The 17,961-nt window shown below is 41.8% G+C and overlaps 1 protein-coding gene across 2 annotated transcripts in view; it reads right to left on the minus strand.

The window, feature by feature from the left end:
• Positions 1-16,666, minus strand: part of LOC108787423 (septin-2A) — an 86,930-nt gene extending 70,264 nt beyond the window's left edge. Inside the window, exon 1 of one of the 2 annotated variants that reach the window (XM_018556978.1) lies at positions 16,544-16,666. The gene's annotated coding sequence lies outside the window, so the exon portion shown is untranslated. Of the gene's footprint in view, positions 1-16,538 lie in introns of both variants that reach the window. The other variant, XM_018556977.1, reaches the window with a different exon arrangement.
• Between the last annotated feature and the right edge of the window lie 1,295 nt (positions 16,667-17,961).

A 17,961-nucleotide genomic window follows, 5' to 3' on the forward strand; every position in this document is an offset into this window, starting at 1 on the left:
GTTCAGTTACATCTCATGCTGAACGTTACTTGAAGTATAGACAAAGCGCGATGCAACCTTTTCTTCAACTCCACTCGGGTGACCCTCTAATGAGTTCCAAGACCTGGCTTTATCCCAAAAGGTCCCCAGAAATCTGAACATACAAACACCAAGTTCAGCAACAGTTTAGAATAATAGTGTTGTGCTCCTGTGGGGTTTCTCAAACATTGCCAAACTCAGCAGCATGTTGAGATTAATGGGAAGAACCCTTCAAGCCAACATTCAAAGATTACAGACTTAGAAAGATAATATTCTGTGTGAAACCAATCATTCCGAGATAAACAATGTACACCACTAAGAATAAAGTCAATCCATATTTAAAGTAGAACGCAAGCCAAAACACTCCCCCCCCCCCCCCCCTTTTCTTTTTTTGTTACATGGGGAAAGCACAAGCAGTTTTTAGTAGAAGTGGAGGATTGGTATCACTGTCTATACAAGGGACATGTCCCCTAAACAAAAACAAAAAGTGGCTGTGTCTGCGGTGAAGAGATTTCTGTTCTAAGTAGAGCGGAGAAAGGTTGAAGGCTCGATAAGGTTTTACTAATGTCTATTTCTGCCTGAGAGACCCTGTCGCTTAATGTCCCTGCGATAGTGGATCACTAGGTCAGGATATTTAACCAACAGGGATGCAGAGAGCAGTCAAAACATTCCAATCTCCAACCTTTCACCATCTTATCAATAACTAAAATCACATTAAAAAAATAGGGATGCACAGATACCAGTGCCGATACCTGGCAATTTGTTGTACAACAACCCAGCATGAGAACTACTATGGTTGCAGCTGGGACCTGGCTCTGGCATTCCACCACTGTCCTGAAATCATTAGTCTGTATTGTGTCGCATGACAAACAAAAATGTATCAGTACTTGTATCTGTGAGAAAAAGTATTGGTACTTGTACTTGGTCTGGAAAAAATGGGATCGGTGCTTCTTTAATTTTATACATATAGATCTCAAACATCAAAACAGGTATGCACAAATCCCAGGAGCCCCGCACCCAAAGCTACTTAAAAATGACCGCTGCCTCCTACCTTTTAAGAATTTATCTAGTCTATTAGCTGCAAAAGTATCTGTACTTGTACCAAGTACTGTGCATACCTATTAAAAAGTCCTCAAACCTTGCACATAAAGTACCAAAAATTGATGGTGAATGGAAATATTACTAGAAAAACTTTCCTTACAATGTGTACCAAACAAGAATTCTTATATATGGTTAAATAACCCATATTATCAAATTACTGTATCTCTGCAGTAGAAAAAGTCGCAAAGGGCTTATCTGTTATTTTATAAGTACAAACAGAATCATGTCAACAATTGTGTTCCAACAATTCCATGCACATCATTCCACATTCCCGACGCATACATTTATCACCATTTATTTGTCTCCATTGCGTGTTCATCTATCATTTCCAGAATAAATTCTTTAGGTCGTATGCATGTGTGTGATCAACACACAACACAAGGGCCTATGGAATTTCAGATAGACTAATGTGACATAAGTGTGAGACATTAGCTGCAGAGAAAAGTAATTCTAGAGAATGCTTTACATTATAATCTATCGTAACCACTACAGGATCAGCTAATGGTGCTTGCACCCAGATAGCTTAGGAACTCTGAGCATTCCCAGCTCAGCAGGATGCCAGTCTGCGGAATATCATTTCCTGTCATACAACACACAGCGTGAAAGGAGGTCTGCAGCCTTTTGGGTTTAATGGAACCTTGCGTGATTATGAGTCTACATAAAAAAGAAGTTGTGCCGAGTTAACCATGAAGAAGGGATCACTACATGAGGTGGTTTCAATCTTATAGGCTCCCTGCTCAGACAACTATAAGACCACACAAGAATGTGCATAGCAAGCACATAGAAAGCTTAATACTCAGCAAGACTCAAGGAAATTTAGAAGATCATATTCCAACAGTAAACATCGTGTCTACTCACACTGCTTTTCATATGAACAGTAACATTTGGTTTTTGAGGTGTAGCCTTCAATGTAATGTACAGTACAGCAATACAAAAAAGTATCATTCGTCTAGCAAATTTGTTTTTATTTTTTATAAATAGGATAACAGAGTGGTAACAAGACATTGTACTGAGAACTCAGAAAAAACTTCTCAGGAGAGTATGAAATCTTTATATTAGAAGAAAAATATCATGCCTTTCCCATCATTTCCTACCCCTTTACACCATTTCTGAACTATGCATTCCAAACAAACCTTTATGCTGTAAAAAAATAAAAACTGGACACTTGACTAATAACCCTACAGGCGATTCCTTATGTGGGACGTACATGGTAAAACAAATGGCTTTTTCATATCTTCCAATCAAGTGGCTGAAGTATCAGAACCTGTTAAACGCCTGGGACCAATATGGAAGCACCAACATGGAAGGAGTGCAGAGCTGGAGGAGATCCCTTTGGCAGGCGAGTCTGTCATAATTTGCTAATATGATGTGCATACTAATATCTTATGGCTAAAAGCTCCTGCACCCCACCTTTTCTTCCACTTTAAAGCTGAAATCTGTTAAAATGAACAGATATAACCTTCAAGTGAAATTCCCCTGGTTGTGCAAGAGTTAAAAGCTTCATTTTTCTAAAAGGACATTGAAAGCAGTTTTACTTCGCTTATCCCTCGCTCACATAGCAGCCTGCTCTCTTCTCCTCTCTCCAATGCTCCAATTTGTGGATCGTGTATGTGCAAAGAGCATCTTTGGTGCTATATTTAGTCAGAGGTTTACTATAAAGTTTGTTTAGTATTAGTTTCCAATTCTAGGTGACTGGGCACCAAGCGGAGTTGTTCATTTAAAAAAAATAAAAGAGAATGCTCATACCAATGACTGATAAATTGACACATACAACTATAACATCTGGTTGGTATACTGGCTGTATATTGATCCGTGACTGACAGCTGGCTCTGCCTATCTAGAGGCAGAGCCAGCTGTACCCTCCCCCGTCCGTTCCGCCAGTGAGCGCTGGCGGATCGGGGAGGGGGAAATCCAGCCCCTCCCCTGTCACGGCAGAGAGCCGTGATAGGATCGAGAGGTGAGCGAACGCCGGTATGCGTTCGCTCACCGAAAGTTAGGAAAAGCCCTAACCCCATAGTTCTCCTTTAAACAAAAACCTTCACAACAGGATTGCTAAGTATTAGTTTCATGAATCTGCAATTTGCAGATTGAAAATTACTTCTGAAGTTAAATTAACATGTTCAAACTTTTTTGAGATGATAGATTATGATTTCAAAAAAGAGTCAAACATATGTAGGAGGTAATATTTAGGACAGGGAAAAATGGACACAAAGAAACAGGGCATAGAACCTACCAGCATTTAAATGTGACTAAAGCCACTTCAGAGGGTATGCTTTGTGACAACGAGAACAATGAAGTATTAAGTGTCCTCAAGGGGCTCATACTTGGATATGTGTTGTCCCATACACACTGTTCTTAAACACCACCTGTACTAATCAGGGTGTCATTAGAAGTGACAGCCGCAAGCAATGATCTCATTTTACGTACAATTCAAACCGCAACTACGCACGTGCAGGAAAACACGAGGACAGAGGAGGACAAAAAAAATAAAAAGGAATTGGACTCATTTCCTGCGCTCGTTCCAGGAAACAAGAAGTAAACTTTCTCATCAATGTCTGAGTGTGATTTTCCTGGTCAGGGTGACCATAGAAAAAACATGGAAAATTTTAGGAGCCATTCAGTTAAATCTAACCAAATACAACTTTCCTTTCACCACCTGACATGTCAAGTCACCAAACTACATGAGCCACTTTTATTATTTTATCATAAATTTCACAAAAGGTGGAGAATCATTATTTTTTACTGGCAAGCTTTAAAGCAGAAGGCAGATATTTGAAAAAAAGTACAGTCATGTCCAAGTATCTATGTAATACGCTATGTAAATACATTTCAGGAGGTCAACAATGGTAGCCATTGCTGTTATAATACAGGTCTCCTCTATGGCTTGCTCTCACACCATAATCTGCATGTTCCTGATGCGTTTATGCACATTATTGCCGTATTCTTGAGTGTTTTTTTTCTTCTTTAATTTGGATACAACTGTGTTTAAAGCAGAACTATGATGCGAGTGAAAATCACTCATCCTCATAGCTCGCGCTGACCTGTGACAATAAAAACTGTCACACGTCGGCTCAATAGATAGATATTCTGAGCTCTGGGTAACGGGAGGACGCTAGCATATATGTCCTCCAGTGACCCTTAAGAGAACTAAGGGGGGGGGGGAAAACACTTACTCCATCGTTCTCTTTTGATCTTAGTCTAGTGCGTTCACATCCTTTCCACTGCAAAAAAAAAAACAAGATGCTGTACTTTTTTTTGTGAAAGCTATGGAACTGAACACAAAGTGAACTTGTCTCATTTAAACCCACTAAAATTACGGTGTATGCGGTTTTCGTGTGGTTAAAAAAAACGCACTCTGAAATAATATGTGGAAATATTCTCTTCCTGGGGGTGTGATGAGCACCTCATAACATTTTGCACTGAGCCAATATAAGTATCATCTCAGCGTGGAAGGCACCAAGCAGCAATCTGATCCCATCATACATGAAGCAACCTTTGTTAAGGCAACTTACTCATCTCACAGGACAGCAGGCATGAAAGTGATGCCAAGGAAAGCTTTTGCCTGACATCACCCTTAGAGAAGCAAAACAAATGTTCTCCTTCTAGGACCCCCTCCAAAACAAAACATAAAAAGGAAGTGTTTTCCAGCTGGTACCCCCTGCCCCACCCTATAATAACAAAGAAGTACAGTGAACAGAAAGTTCTGCCAAGAACTAGAAGGTAAGGGGTATAGGCATAACCAATTAACCCTTCAAAATGATACTGCAAATACAATTTTGATATAACAATGTTTCAGCTCAATGGGTATCACTTATAACAGCAGCATGATCTTTTCTTCTAGGGTTCCAATTCAAAAATCATCTCATAGATCTCCACAGTTGATGATAATTACACATGTACAACTATGAAGTTACAGAACGTACAAGTCATTTTACTGAAACCTCCTTAGATGGCACCAGTTTGTGAGGATGCATCTTTAGTACATTGAGAAAAAAACTCCACCACACACTGATAATTACACACGGACAATGATGAAGTTATATAATAATATACAAGTGATTTTACTGAAACTGGAAAACTGTCACATCTGCACAATGGAACATGACATTGCTGAACGGAGTTAAAAAAAAAAAAAAAAAAAATCGATCCTGATCGGACCTAAAACATTTCCAGGGTACCAACAGCCCTGAATGCTAGGGACCTAGTGGTGAGGTCTGATGAACCCCAAACTGAGTGGAGAGAATGGGGGAGCGAATCTGAACACAATGCAGCTCTACATTTCCCTAAAATTCAAAAGTCCGTCAAAAGACTGTCAGATCAAAATCTTCCGTGAAGGTGACAAATCTGGCAAAACACAAATTGAGCTAGAATAAATGAAGACTTCTTAAACCTCAACTAGGCAGGGTCTTTAGAGGACTACTAATGAGGCTCTGTCACAAATAGTCAATGTGTAAATGGTCTGGAGTGCAGTTTAAGGAATACACATCTGGGAGGCTGAAGGCAGTAAGCTATAGATGAACTCTAATATATCTCAAACTCTCAACTTTCATTTACTGGCCATATATTCTACTTTAAAGGAGAACTATGGGGTTAAGGCTTTTCCCCATAGTTCTCCTTAGGGTAACGGGAGGACACAAACTATGTTTCATACTACCGATCAATATTCAGAGCATAATATAACATGGTCACATCACAACCTTGGTAGGGACAGGGACTGCTGGCAGAATCTGCAGGAGCCAGAGCATTGCACCCACAATCCACTGATAGTGGTTGTGATGCTTTAATGGCTCCAAAGCAAAAAATAATAAATACAATTGTTTTTCTTTTATGAATAAGTGTGCATGTATTTTTTTTTTTTTTTTTTTTAAATGGACCTTTTTTTTAATCTTCAGCTGCTCCAAATTTTGCACTGTACCAAAAGCAGCTGGACTGTACTGAAGTATTTTTCACTTTGAAACCCTTTTACTTTACGGTCCCTTGTTTGTTTCTGTAATACATTTTCTGTAAATATTTCTTGCACCATTTTACCATGTTTTTTCATTAAAAGATACTTCAAAATCATTAAATTGATTCTGTGATTGACCCTATTAAAAACGAAGAACTCTGACTCTTTGACGAAGCTACTGTAAACTCTGTTACATTCCTGTTTGAGCGTGACAGCGAATGATGCAGACATTGTTTAAAGGTGAGAATTGCCACAGCAGATGCATGAACAGAGTGTGTGTCCGTGTGTAAAAGGTTAACTGCTTTGATGGTCAATGTCAGTCAGCTGCTGGTTAGATTGTTGTCCCTCAAGCTGGAAAATGTCAGAGTGCTTAATTGTCACAGATGGCAGGCTAAGAGTGCTTAATTACCACATATGGCACCCATCATGAAGTGCCAAAGCCTTGTCTGTCAAAACAATCAAGCATTTTGTTGCAATAAGATGGTTTGGAAGGCTGCTGTAGTTATGCATCCGCAGCAGTTTGGGTTTTTGTTTCTCATATGAAAACAATGTCCTCACAGTTTCCTCAGGAACCATATAAAAGTGGTTCTGAACAAATCACAATGGTAGCACACAATCATCCGGACCGTCCAAGCAGGCTGCATTCAGGATCACATACAGTTGTGCTCAAACGTTTCCACAACCTGGAGAATTGGTAACATTTATACCATTTTTAAAGAAAACATGAGTGAGCAGGCTAAACACATTTCTTTTATTTCTTATGGGATTCATATTCATCTGTAGGTCATAACAGAATGGCACAATCATAAAACAAAACATGGCAGCAAATAAAAATATGAAATGAGCCCTGTACAAAAGTCTGCATATCCTTAGTTCCTAACACTGTGTATTGCTCCCTTTAGTATTAATGATAGCGTGCAGAGTTTTGTAATAGTTGTCTAGGAGGCCCCAAATTCTTGCAGGTGGTATAGCTGACCATTTGTCTTGGCAAAATGCCTCTAGGTCATGCAAAGTCTTTGGTCGTCTTGCATGAACCGCACGTTTGGGATCACCCCAGAGTGGCTCAATCATACTAATGTCAGGAGACTGTGATGGCCACTCCAGAACCGTCACCTTTTTCTGCTGTAACCACTGGAGGGTCAACTTGGCCTAGTGCTTAGGATCATTGTCAGGCTGGAAAGTCCAAGAGCGTCAAATGCGCAGCTTTTGTGCAGAAGAATGCAAATTGTCTGCCAGTATTTTCTGATAACATGCTGCATTCATCTTGCCATCAATTTTCACAAGATTCCCTGTCCCTGCATAGCTCACACACCTCCCAAAGCAACTGGGCTTTTTTGTGGCAGTGGCTCAGTAAAGGATTCTTTCTGGCAACTCGACCATGCAGCTCATATTGTGATCCTTGAAACAACCACACCGTCTTTTCTTCTGGCAGTTGTGGCTGCAATCTTTCTTGGTCTACCTGACCTTGGCTTGGTATCAAGAGAACCCCGAGTTTTCTACTTCTTAATAAATTATTGTACAGTACTGACTGGCATTTTCAAGGCTTTGGATATATTTTTATATACTTTTCCATCTTAATAAAGTTCCATTGTCTTGTTGCACAGGTCTTTTGACAGTTCTTTCCTGCTCCCCATGGCTCAGTATCTAGCCTGCTCAGTGCATCCATGCGAGAGCTAACAAAATCATTGACTATTTATACACAGACACTAACTGCAATGTAAAAAGCCACAGGTGTGGGAAATTAACCTTTATTTGCCATTTTATCGTGTGTGTGTGTGTGTGTGTGTGTGTGTGTGTGTGTGTGTGTGTGTGTGTGTGTGTGTGTGTGTCAAGGCCAAACACTCCAGGGTATGTAAACGTTTGATAAAGAGCCATTTCAGTGATTTCTGTTATCATTATGATTTAAAAAGGAGCCAAACAACTATGTGATAATAATTGGCTTCATATGATCACTATCCTTAAAAATAGAAAGACAGTTTTTTTTTGTCCTGGTCATATTTTCTATATCAATGACAAAATTTCACGATTTCTGCTAGGGTATGCAAACTTTTGAGCATAACTGTAAATGTAAACAAACAAAACAGTCCCAATAATCTTGGACACAGTCCACAAACAGCAAGCTACAGACCTCTATCCATCCACTGCATGCCAAAGCACCTCACACACTAACCACATTAAAAAAAACAGTGTGCACATATGCCTAAGGCTCAATTCACACCTAGGCATTTTGTTGCCCAAAGGTAAGACAAAACACTCAAGAAAGGAATCCCATGCATTTCTAGGGGCCCTGATCACACCTAAGCAGTTTGTTGCACAGTTTCCCATTGAAGTCTATGAGACTAAAAAGCACCGTAATCTGCCAAAAAGTAGCTCATGTACTTTTTCCAGCAATAGGCATTTTCTGCTTGAGGCAAAACGCTCAGGTGTGAACAGCGGCCATAGAAATAAATGGGATGCCTTGTCTCCAGCATTTTGTTGCGCTTAACTTGAGTGACAAAATGCCTAGGTGTGAGCGAGGACCTAAGCACACACAATTGCCAGCCAATATGTCTGTAGAACATAGTTTTGATTCAGCTGTGTTCATTTGCAGTCAGATTAATGATATTATTTATAAGCAAATCTCTATACAGATTTTGAAGCAACACTGGCAATATTATTTGACATGTACACCGACAGCAACTACTGTACAGAAGAGTAATCCAATGGAGAATTAACTGCTTAGAGACGTGTTTTGTGTTTTCATTTAACAGGCCTCTAACACTGTTCCTCCCTATTCAATTAGCCATTCTCACAACTGATGTTGCTTTTACAGCTTAGCAAGCATTTGTGGAATGTCAGAGACCCTTCTTCCTGCCCCTTTACAGTCTCACAGTTCCTGGGAAAATATTTTACTTCCCTCCATAAACCAAACAGACATCGGGTACAAATACAATTAATACAAATATACACAGACCGGCCTAACTTGCATTAAGGTGGACTCCAAAGACATGCTGGAAGGTTAATGGACTCCTATTTAAATCTGCCCCAATGTATGCGTGTGAGATATGGACATTAGATTGTAAGCTCCTTGAAGGCAGGAACTGATGTGAATGTACACTATGTAAAGTGCTGCGTAAAAATTGTCAGCGCTATATAAATACCAATAATACATTGGTCACATGAGAGGTAAAAGAAGCCCAAGACAAACCAAATAAATCACTTTAACTAATGTTATGCCATTGCTTAGTAATAACTAGTGGGAAACCAGCATTTTCCCCCCAAAATATACACTTTAGGTAAACAATGATATAATAAAATTGTTGCATAAGCCATTTGTTTTTGATTGGTAATAAAAATTACCTGTTATCTGATATTTTGCAGTTTTTCCCTCGTTACAACACTGGGTTTGGTCAGGTGACTATAGCAGGAAGACAAACCCCCCTAAAGGTGACCATACACCTGCCTACAGTTCGATAATCATGGGTGATCCCACGATCGTACAATAATCGGCAGGTGTATGGGCAGTGTGCAACCGCATCTACTGTACGGTCGCACGACTTTAGTCTTCCTAGCCCGCTGGAAAACCTGCCAAAAATCGTACGATTTTTGGCAGATTGGTAGCGTGCTCGGAAGACGAAAGGCGCACGGGCCGGTGTGCTGCCCACTAAGCTTTGCAATCATCGGCAAGCCCTCCCCTCAGCGGGGAGGGCTTGTGATGATAGCAAGTACGATCTGCCTGTCCACGAAATTTTCATGACCTTGCCACCATCGCACAACGGAAGTCGTGCGATGGTTGTAAGGTGTATGGGCAGCTTTAGAATTCAGGAAATATGAAGTGAGAGGAAACTCTATGTTGGCTTTAACAGAGCAGTTTGAAGGCTCTGTAAAAGTTTTCTAAACTTCTTGCAATGTATACAAATGACCTGAATAGGCCTGTGTTTTTTTTACTTCCTAGCCAAAGTGAAGCTACACCATAAAACCCAATTAAAGCCTTCTTGTTTCACTATTGTATTGCAGCCAGGCTGCATCTATGGTGATAAATGTGTTCTTTTTGTGTCTTCTTTTCATGTGAAGTGCTGCAGGAAGGATTAAAATGCCCTGTTGTCAGCAGCATGCCGGTGAGCCTGACAACTGCATTACTTGATTATCCAAGTATTCTCCTTTGGAAGACAAATATTTTTCAGGTATACAGTTTATACTTTGAAGAAAAACATACAATACATAAACAAACCTTTCTATAAAGTTACTATGCAGCAAGTATACAGTAATTGGAATGGTGTTCAGGACAGCAAAAAGCTTTGAAACCCAAGGGTGCCTGCAGTATACAACTTCGTTTTGGAAACTTTGGCACTGATGAACACTAAAAATGCATTCACAACGCCATGCAGCAATCCACAAGTCATAGAAGCCTTGTATTGTATTGTGGTTGAACTAGGGACAAGCTTCTTTGCCGCCTTCTCTCTTGGGATCTGATTACAGTAACCAGGTTTAACAAGCTGCAAGGGTGTCCTGCAGGAAAGGGTTCTGAGCTATCAACAGGCAACTAATGATGCATGTGTACGCTGAGATGGTGTACACTGTGCAGCTGGCATTCAGCAGCATAGCAAGGCCCCTTTTACACAGGCAGTCCAATCAGGTCCACCTGTCAGTTTTTTAGGCAGACCTGACTGGTTACCTAATGATAGTCTATGGGCAGCCGTGCGTAAACATCCAGTTAAGCATGACTATTGGCAGGTCCAGGGGGGGGAAGAATGCCGAAGAAGATATGTACTTACTCATAAAGAAAGACATTCTGACAAACTGATACGATGAAGATCATATGAAGAAAAGGATGTCTAAAGAATGTCTAAGACGCGGTGATGATTAAGCCGGAGGACAGAAGGAAACATACTGTTGAGGTTTGTACAACCCAATTGATGAAATGCTTACGTTCTACAATCACCAGTGAGAAGCAAGATCTCTGATAACATTTCCTGCATGTCTTTTTAGGAGATGAAAGTCACAATAACCAAAAACGTCACAAGATGAGTCATTTGTTAATCAGACATATTTGTCTAAAAGATATTTGCAGACATTGGGTTTCACTCTGAAATAGTACTGAACTGCTGCTAATGTACATCAAATAAAACATTACACTGAACATACCAAGACACATTTTCCCACACACAGATGATTTCCTGTATTTCCCCTTAAAGACATTGCATTAAAGGGGCCTAGAGATGTTAAACTAGAGCTTTCATGAAAGAAATGCAGAGGTTGCCATTGTTGACTTCCTTCTAACACATGGGTCCCCAAACTTTCCCCAAAAAACTGGCCAGTTCACTGTCCTTTACATTTTTATGAGGGGAGGGGGGGGCAGTGGGAGGAAAAAAAAAAACGACGGGAGGAAATATGCTCAACTGTTTGTGTCAGTGGAAGGAATAGTGCCTTATCCTGTCAGTGGGAAGAATAGTGTCCCAAAGGTTGGAAGGCGACAAGCAAAGGCAAAAAGCCATATCTGGCTGGCAGGTCGCAGTTTGGGGACCCCTATTCTAACAGAACTAGAAATATGCTGACACAGCGGATTCTGGATTCTATATTCTCTCAATTATTAACTAGGAATAAGAATGCAGATCAGGAAAGTCTAAAACAAGTCAAACGTTTTACTGTGCATATTTGTTTTGGGTTAGTAACAAAGTATTTAATCATGAAATCCAGGATACTAGCATGTCCAGAACAAGCACAGCAGCCTCCAAGTTTCTCTCACATTACCTTTAAAGGTAACCTTAAGGGCACCATTTTCCGGACCAGATCTGGTCCAGAAAATGGTGTGAACAGCCGCAGTTCCAGTGCATTCCAGACCAGACAAAATGAGACATGCAGTATTTGTCTGGTCTGGAACGGACTGCACTGGCGTGAACAGAGGCCAGAAATAGCATAGGGATACATTAGGATGCATTTTGGGCCCGCAAACAATCTGGATGTGGTGTGAAGGGGCCCTAACTCACCACAGTTCAGGTCACCTGAGAACAAAAAGAGGGCAAAGTACCAGTCACAGTATTGCCTGTGGCCTCCCTCCAGCTGGTCTTTTCCCCAATACTGACTTATGCCTTGTTCTGCACTGTGTATATACTGTATATATAAATGAGAGATGCTGGAATCTCTTGTTATGTGTGTCCAACCATTGTGATGACAGTCTCATACGAAGGGCTTAAACACTTTGAGGTGGCTGCTTCTACATACTGGACAACTCCCAAAACAAATAGGAGGCCTTAGGAACATCCAACTGAAGAACAAAAAAAAAACCACAAGTAGTAGAGTCTAAAGTAAATCTTCAAGTCAAAAGATCAACAGGATAAAAAAGCCAATGCATTTCAGGGGTTCACACAATCCCCCTTTATTAGGGCTTGTAAAATGTATGGAGAAAAACCCTTTTAGAAATAATTGGACTTCAGACTGCTCTATTTGCACACATCTGCCTGATGGTGGTAACTATCATTTCTTCACATCCTAGAGTCCAAATAGTCAATGTATTTATCAATATATTTTACATGCCCTGATGAAGGGGGGATGTGTGGACCCCCCGAAACATGTTGGTTTTTATCCTGTTGATCTTGTCTTTAGGAAAACTTTGGACTCTACTATTGGTGGTGGCCCTTTTAGCTTTAATTGTTCTGCACTGTGTCTCTGTGTGGAGGCTGCCATTTTGTCTGAGGAGCAGAAATGTGCTGCTTCTTGTCAGAGCTGCCCCCTGATGACTAATGGGGGATGAACAGGTGCAGGAAACACAGAAGGGATGTAGCAGAAACAAGTCATTATAGGGGATCTTTCACTCTAGCAAATAGAACAATGAGTAGCACAGTAGTAACATCACCAAATCTCATGAGACTAGCAGTCACATACAGCAGTGCCTCTCACACTGCAGATATACAACCATGAGGCTGAGGCAGCCATGCAGTATTACAGTAATAAATTAAGAAGGTTCAATCCAGCTTTAAGAGAAAAAGTACATCTTTTAGAGTACTGCTTTGGTAAAAAGTTACCAGTTCTAGATTTTCCTCCCTATAACACAGCAAACCTTAACTTTTTGAGTTCACAAAATATAAGGAGATGAAATACAATTTTACTGTGGAACAAATTTTAGACTGGTACATTGTTCTCCTAAATTTAATAGCCTCCTTGGCACTATGTTGTCTTAGAATTTTTTTTAAACTTTTTTCCTTTTTCTAAAAAAAATGTAAAACTGCTTACATTTTTTTTTTTTAAACTAGGGAGGAACTAAAGGTTATTTTTTTAATTTACATGGGCTTTTGATACTAAGTATTCCGAGTAGATATTGTATTCTCCTCAGAGGTACTTTGCATTACACAGCCGGCTTCCAGTTCCACGGCACAGTGAGCCGAATGCCGGCTTGGTGGCTGCCACAGCACGGCAATCACAGCGATCAGCTATCACAGTGATCACTGTGTTGTGACCACTTAAATTGCTGTTGAGGGTCTGCCTTGGACCCCGAGGGACCCATCAACAGCATTAACTCAATGAGTGCTGGTCCACTCACGGACCAGCTCTCATTGTACCGCATGACGGGATTATCCCGTCACCGGTCATTAAGGAACTGAAAGACCATTTCAGAATAATCCCTTCATCATTCAGGAAGGGGTTAAAGAAGAATTCAGTCTTTCAGTGCTTTCTTTTAACTTTTAATAGCTTATAGAAGAACTCTGGGCAAACTTTTTCTTAAAAGAGAACTATGGCCCAACCTTTTTTTGCCATAGTTCTCTTTAGGGTCACGGGAGGACATATACTAATGTCCTCCTGTGACCCAAAACTCAGCATATAGCAAACCATTGCCCACTATTTGCTGAGAGCACAGAGCTGCACTGCAGCCAGGACGTATCCCAACAATATAGTCGTGGTCCAACAAGCTGTCTGATTGAAGGCTGGCTCTGCCTCTCTAGAGCCCGCTGTGCCCATCCCCTCCACTGTCCCTCCCTCAAGTCAGAGCTGCAGTAACAGAGGGCTGGGGGATTCACAGCTCTCTGCAGGGAAATGATCGGGTACGGAGCGATCAGTCAGTTCTCGATCTATAGAGCTGACGTGGGACAGCTTTAGTGTCACACGTTGGCTCTAATTATGGGGATGAGTGCATTTCACTCTCCCCATAATTCTCCTTTAAGGACATCAACAACTTCATCATCAACTTGCAATCCTGCATATGAAACTGGTTAGATGGTAGCTTTCCCAATAATTGAAAAACAAATTAAAAGGAGAACTATGAGGTGAGTGCTTTTCATTTTTTATTATGCCTCACCAATCATAGCTATTATGAAGCCAGGTCCGGTTCTGTGCGATCAAAATGCTAAAAGCACTATTTTGATCGCACCGCAGGTACAATGTGCCTTGCGATCCCATGCGGCGGATTGCATTGCGGCCGGAGGGCGTGGCTACGGCGCCATTCACTTGAATGGCCCGCCATGCCCCCCTCCTGCCCCACTAAAAATGCGAGGCAGTGCGTTCTGGCCAAAATCGGGCCGGAACGCACTGCATCTAGTGTGACTGAGCCCTTAAAGGAGAACTATGAGGTGAGTGCTTTTCACTCACCTCATAGTTCTAGCCGACCTGTGACAATGAGACTGTCACAGGTCGGCTCAGTAGATCGGGAGTTGAGCGAACACATATCGGCGTTCGCTCACCTCTCGATCCTGTCACGGCTCTCTGGCGTGACAGGGGAGAGGCTGGATTCCCCCCTCCCCGCTCCGATAGCGCTGACTGGCGGAACGGACGGGGGAGGGGGCGGGTACAGCTGGCTCTGCCTCTACATAGGCAGAGCCAGCTGTCAGCCACGCAGCTGGGCGGATCCCGGCACAATTGTCGGGATCCGCTTCAGCTGCTGCGTCTCAGTATACCGCGAGCTACAGCTCTCGGTATACTGAGCCTAGGGTGACGGGAGGACGCTAGTTTGTGTCCTCCCGTTACCCTAAGGAGAACTATGGGGAAAAGCCTTTACCCCATAGTTCTCCTTTAATGTCAACACTTACCTTAAATGATGTCTCTTAATCCGATCTTCTTTCCTGATGTTTTCATCTGTCCCTCCAGCGGTGCCGTGGCTCTCCAATCCAGCGCTGACTTGCTGGTACTTCCGATTCCGCGGTGTCTGCATGCGGGTGCACGCGTCCATAGACTTGTCTTGCGCCTCTGCTCGTCTCCCGGCCGAAAATCCGAACTGCGCATGCGCCCACCCCAAGATGCTTTGCGGCCGCCCGAGCAGTTTAGGGTTCTGGGGCGGGAGCGCGCGGCGAAAACGGGGTAGGTTTAAACCGCTGTTAAAGCGTTTTTGTTTTTTTTAAAAACTTTTTGCCTATATCTACTGCTTGCTAGCAGTAGATATAGGCAAAAAAAAACGGAGGGTTTAGAACCCCTTTAACTATGTATATTTTAGCTACCTTTATAGTTCAATGCAGGTTCCATAGTGCTGGCTCCAACATCAGGGTGAGATTTGTCCAGGCCTGCATTCATTTCAGTGAATGAAGTCCTGCACAGTATATAAAAAGTATGTGAAAAAAAAACCAAAATGATTAAAAGTGTGCAAATGTTTATTTCTAATGTTTTTAAAATATATGAGACATTTCCAAGACTACCCTGAATAAAATAAAACACTGGTACTCCATCAAATCTCTTATTACTTACAAGGTTTAAATTTGGAATCATTTTTCATTTTCAGACAGGAAGCTGGTATGGTATTAAAAAACCAAACAAATCAATGTTTCAGGAATTTCTATTAGCATCCTCTGTGTGTTTGTATAGGCTCCCCCCATGTTTTCTTTACCTGTACTAGCTCAAAGGGGGGCTGGGCTCAGAGAAATTCAAACTACCATTGCTGGCCTCTCCTTAAAATGTTAGGTTACCTTGCTGTCATCCTAATCCAATGGCTTCTACAATCTGGAACCTTGATCTCACTTTCACTAGCAACATGCTTGCTCTTCCAGGTCAGTGAATCCAGCCAGACAACTGGCCTTTTCCAGACAGTGAGCAACTGCAGGCCTTATATTTCTCACACTATAGGTTTTATTCAACCCTTTCAATAATGAACCAATTTTTTTTCCTCACACTGTTACAGGCTGTAGAAGTATCCTAGGCAGTTTCTGGTGAACTCATGGGAACAAATATGTTATTCTCACCTGGGTAAGAACAATGGAAGTGTAACCAAAAAAGTATTTGCAAAAACATATACGTGCAGTCATATAAAAAGAGGGGGGCATTAATATTACGGTAAGAGTAGGGAAAAAAAAAAAAAAGAATGTAGGTTCACTTTAATGCCTAGAATATGGAGATACAAGGACCCCAGCTCTAGAGAGAAATCAGTGCACACAGAGACAGAGTACAGCCAGCAGAATTAACACAATCTACCGTGGGATGTAAATGGTTCTACGGTATATTGCTATGAGTACATGTCCTCCTAAACTTTCCACACACACGGAAACACCAGAGGGCCGACTCTAAAGTACGGTAAACCCACCTCACCTGGATATAGGAAAGTCACAGCTTCCGCCGGTCCCGCCCCGAGCTCGTATCACTGTGCCTCTCCGCTATGGAATCCGGTCCCCTCCCAACCACAAACCTCCTACATCCCACAGTGCACTGCGGCCGTACCCGACTCGATGGTATGTGACTGAGCGGAGCATAGTAGAGACAGACTGCGGGCGTGCTAGAGCGTCTCCCAGACCTGGCTGTTAGGGAGCTACTTGTGGGAGAGTGGCGAGCACAGCACATATACAATACAAAGTCTATGGGACTGACGTATGAAAAGTATTCTAATGGGAACATTTCTAGTCACCCATAGCATCCTGCCATTCCTTTAGTCCAGGTTGGAAAATCAAAGTCACACTTTATTATTCATCAGACTCTAGGGAGCTGAATTACTAAAAGAAAAGCTACAGGATAACCCATCATTAAAGGGGAACTCAATGGAGCTGAATTACTAAAGGAAATGCTACAGGCTAACCCATCATTAAATAAGAACTCTAGGGAGCTGAATTACTAAAGGAAAGCCTACAGGATAACCCATCATTAAAGAAGAACTCTAGATTATAGAACAATTAACCCTTGGAGTGGGCTACCCCTGCAGCGCAAGGGTTAACTGCTTGTTTTTTTCTCTCTAGGTGCAAAAATAGAGAAGAAATACCCGCCACACTCGCTTTTGTATGACTAATGGGCAGTTAGTCTTTCAATACATAAAAGGACAGAGAGTCCACAGTGTGAGCCACCTTATCACTGCTCCAACCAACCAATATGAAGATATATATATATGGTGTAAATATATAGAACATTCTCACCCAAGTCCTGGGTCTCCAGGAGGTTGTTTAACGTCCCAATGTAACATGCAAATTCAGCTTGTATTCCAATACATCCAAGTGTTTAGCATGATCTCAAAAGTGGATGTCCTTTCACTCATGTATACTACAGAGTGCACATCTGCTGAGCCAATCCGGCATCTGTGTCTCCGCACACACCAGAGAGCCATTAACAATCTGACATGTTTCGCCACATACCACGTGGCCACATACCTTTGAAAAAGCTCCAAGATGGAGCGAAACATGACCCGAATGGCATTCAGGAGTCCGAACTCTGAATATAGCATTCAGGAGCTCCCGAATGCCATTCTGGTCTGGGAGCCTCAGCCGTCTGAGTTGTTGTTATTATGATGACACCTCAGCTCCCAGACCCGAATGCTATATTCAGAGTTCGGACTCCTGAATGCCGTTTGGATTTGAGAGCCAAGGTGTCATCATAATAACAACAACTCAGTTGGCTGAGGGTCCCAGACCCGAATAGCATTCGGGAGCTCCCGAATGTTATTTGGTGTTTGGGCTTCTGAATACCATTCTGGCCTGGGAGCCTCAGCCGACCGAGTTGTTGTTATTATGAATGATGACACCTCA

This window comes from Nanorana parkeri, unplaced genomic scaffold, assembly GCF_000935625.1.
Source record: "Nanorana parkeri isolate BGI_ZX_2015 unplaced genomic scaffold, ASM93562v1 scaffold260, whole genome shotgun sequence".
In the NCBI taxonomy this organism is placed as follows: Eukaryota; Metazoa; Chordata; class Amphibia; order Anura; family Dicroglossidae; genus Nanorana; species Nanorana parkeri.